The sequence below is a fragment of the Clarias gariepinus genome, chromosome 20 (assembly GCF_024256425.1).
Source record: "Clarias gariepinus isolate MV-2021 ecotype Netherlands chromosome 20, CGAR_prim_01v2, whole genome shotgun sequence".
NCBI classification, from domain to species: Eukaryota; Metazoa; Chordata; class Actinopteri; order Siluriformes; family Clariidae; genus Clarias; species Clarias gariepinus.
The window spans coordinates 5,854,803-5,858,632 of NC_071119.1; the positions used below are offsets into that span (position 1 = coordinate 5,854,803).

Sequence of the window (3,830 nt, forward strand, 5' to 3'; positions counted from 1 at the left end):
CGAGGCGCTGTATAGGGCTTAAATCAAATTTCACTTATGCACACAAACATGAAACACTTGCATACAGGTATATGAAACAGTCACACATAAACATATACTACTAAGTGCTTAAACAACTACATATGAGACGCGCACACATACACACAAACTCTCCATATGCACACACGGACATCTGGTCATCTTGTAAATTAGTCGAATCATAAGTTATAAATGTTTCAATACGTTATATATTTTATAATGGTTATTTATTTTGTTTTAATAAATATTCTATATTTAATGTCCGTAGCATGAAATTTCTACAGCAGCAGCGACAGGTATCTTGTCAGGTGCTTATGTTACCATGGTAACGCATAGAGGAAGTGTTTAAGGTGTTCCGAATGGTGATATTTTGTAAAGCGAAGTTCCCTTAACATACATTTCCTGCACATGGAGTAGGAAGTAGGGTGTAGTGATTTCAATGTATGTGGACTTGTATATGTATATGGACATGTTTTTAAACATCACATTAGTGGACAGTTTAGAAGACAGCCAATGATTTATTTATGGAGGTATGGAGGTATGGAGGGTCGTAGCAATGTTTTAATTTTCGAAACTGTATCTGGATTTGATCGAGCGGAGGGAGTCATGTCGGATTCACAAGAGTTAGTTATTGTTCATATTAGTGAAAGCGAGGGAAGCACATTTTGCTAAATATTTAATATCTGATGTAGGAACTGACATATTAGCCACAGAATTGCTTCAATTTTTCTTTGGCGTTTGCAAATCATCACCTGCGTTTTCTCCCACAATATTCAGACATCATTTGGACAGTTCTGAACACAGCAATGCCCTCACGCATTGTGATTGAACAGTGATGATCATTATACTGTATTTCTCATATATAACCGCATTTCTAAATGTAGTTGTTTGAGCACTTAGTAGTATATATGTGTGTGTGTGAAAGTTTTATATATGTGTATGCAAGTGTTTCATGTGTGTGTGCTTGAGTGAAGTTTGATTTAAGCCCTATACTCCGCCTTATAAAGATCATTTTCAGTCCTTTAGACTTTTCAGAACTTGCTGCAAATGTCATTACTTATTTATGAAGCTTTTATTCTGAAGAGGATGCACGAGGAAGTCGTTCGTCTTCAACTCTGCGATTATCGGCATCTGGACCAACAAACTGAATGGTAATTTAAACCTTTATCCTTATTTCTTGACAGTATTTTACTTATAACTGTCAACCATACTTTTTAACCTCTTCTGGATCATCCAAAGGCTCTCTATCAAACTTCAGGGCCTGAACATGTACTGGCTTAAGCAGGGGGACAGGTTTGGCACTGTAGGATTTGAATCCCTGGCGGCGCAGTGTGTTACTGATGGTTGTCTTTGTTACTTTAATCCCAGTTCTCTGCAGGTCGTTCACTAGTTCCCGCCGTGTGGTTCTGGGATTTTTGCTCACAGTTCTTGTAATCATTTTCACTCCACGGGCTGAGATCTTGCGTGGAGCCCCAGATCGGGGGAGATTATCAATAGTCTTGTATGTCTTCCATTTTCTAATAATTGCTCCCACAGTTGTTTTCTTCACACCAAGCTGCTTACCTATTGCCGAGTTAGTATTCCCAGCCTGGTGCAGCTCTACAATTTTGTTTCTGGTGTCTTTTGACAGCTCTTTGGTCTTGGCCATAGTGGAGTTTGGAGTGTGACTGTTTGAGGTTATCAATATGTGTCTTTTATACTGATAACAAGTTCTAACAGGGGGCATTAACACAGGTAATGAGTGAAGATCAAGGTCCGTCCTCTTAATGACAATCTACAACAGGAAAAATAAACACATGACGTCAATATGAGTGTCTGGTAAAAATACTTCATGATGTTACTAAGCAGTTAAATACACACGCACACAATTACATGCATTTTATAGAATGCAAGGTTTTAGTAATGCTGTGTACAATTATTGACTTTTGCCTTTAAGTACTGCACACTGTTAACGTGTTAATGCACACATCATGCCCGTGCCCCCTCATTAAGATGTGCTCAGTGGTGTTCCTAAAAAAAAAAATAGAGGTGAATTCTTAAGTTATCCCTCACCTTCTGCTTAGGATGTAAAGCTGGTGTATAAATCACATGATTTGCAGGCAGTTGATGATTGACATACAGTTCACTGTGAGAAGGAAAACACAATGTTATAAGGCGTATAAACACATATTTAATGACTTTATAATAAAACCCAAACAAAAGCCCTTTTTTTTCTTGACTGTTACATACACTGTGTAACCACAATGCTAACTATGCAGAAGATATATGATGATGCTACTACATTATCATGAGCTTCAATAAACTGTGGACAACAATACATTAATCATCTGAAACATTACCCATAACATGAGCAGCTAAGAATTAGCTCAGGGCTAATTAGCACTCGGCAACAGGTAATAGTCTGCTTTTAGTCAGCTCTTAGCTCTTTCAGTAAGCTAGCGGTTAGCATAGTGATATGAGCTTCTTATAAATCCATATTTGGACAGGAATTATACAGAAACAATGGAGATAAATGTTTATATTAGCTATGTGTCCAAATATGAATGAATAAACAAGCTAGTTCCCCCATGCTAAGCGCTAGCGGTTACCATAGTGATATTAGCTGGCTTATAACTCCATATTTGGATGTGTGTAACAGAGATGCCGTGGAGCTAATGTTTTACATCAGCGTGTTTAATTGTCTAAATGACCATTTTAATGACTGACATTTACACTCGGCTCGGCATTAGTATAAAGCTAATGTTTAACATCCAATTAATTGTTTATATTAAACAGTACCTGTTAAATGTGTCCAGTTGCAAATTTATTGAAAATTATAACGTTATCACGCTATAATTCACTGTATATTCCACCATGATAAGTCCTGGAGCTTCACTGTGTCCACGTCAGCCTCGACATTCCATAGTGCCTTAAAAAATCTTACACATATACAGTAGGAGCCACCGCAAATAGCCGAGTCCGTGTGAAATGGCGTGATCCCCCTCCCTCTTTAGTGATGGGTCGTTCATGAACGATTCGTTCTTTTTGAACATGACTCAGATGAACGAGTCGTCTCGGAGAGTGATTCGTTCATTTTCTATTGGGCGCGCATGCGCAAGACGTCGCAAAAATCTCCGTATTTTGTATACAAGAAACAGAAATGAGTACAACCCCTGGCAAAAAGTATGGACTCACCCCTATCAGAAGATGTTTATTCAAATGTTTAAATGTGTAGAAAGAAAAAAAAAGCACATACATGCCGCAAAACTATTTTCATTTAACAATCTAACCCTGTGGCTGTATAAAACACTTTAAAAAAAAACAAAGAAAAATAACTATAGTTGATGACAACTGTTTAAAAGATCAAACAGAGGAAAAAATATGAAATCACATTAATCTGAGGAAAATTATATGGAATCACCATGCACTTTGCATTTCTAAAATAAACACCTGAATCTGATTAGTCTGCAGTTAAAAAAAGAGTTATGTTAGTTGAACCAAGATGATTGACATAACTCATGGCTCCAACACGAGAGATGTCAGTTGAAACAAAGGAGAGAATTATCAAACTTCTTGAAGAAGGTAAATCTTCTCGGAATGTTGCAAAAGATGTTGGTTGTTCCCAGTCAGCTGTGTCTAAAATCTGGACCAAGTACAAATCAAATGGAAAGGTTGTAAAGGGGAAGCGTACTGGTAGACCAAGAAAGACATCAAAGCGCCAAGTCAGAAAACTTAAAGCAATATGCCTTGAAAACAGAAAATGCACAACACAACAAATGAGGATCAAATGGGCAGAAAGTGGAGTCAATGTCTGTGACCGGACAGTAAGAAAT

At 37.5% G+C, this 3,830-nt stretch overlaps 1 long non-coding RNA gene across 1 annotated transcript; it reads right to left on the reverse strand.

Annotated features, from left to right (window-relative positions):
* Window positions 1–951: 951 nt before the first annotated feature.
* LOC128508792 (uncharacterized) lies at window positions 952–2,992 on the reverse strand. Its single transcript, XR_008355949.1, has 3 exons — window positions 2,797–2,992; window positions 2,071–2,143; window positions 952–1,792 (listed from the first exon to the last, which is right to left on the reverse strand). It is a non-coding gene; the product is annotated as an uncharacterized LOC128508792 (long non-coding RNA).
* Window positions 2,993–3,830: the final 838 nt, after the last annotated feature.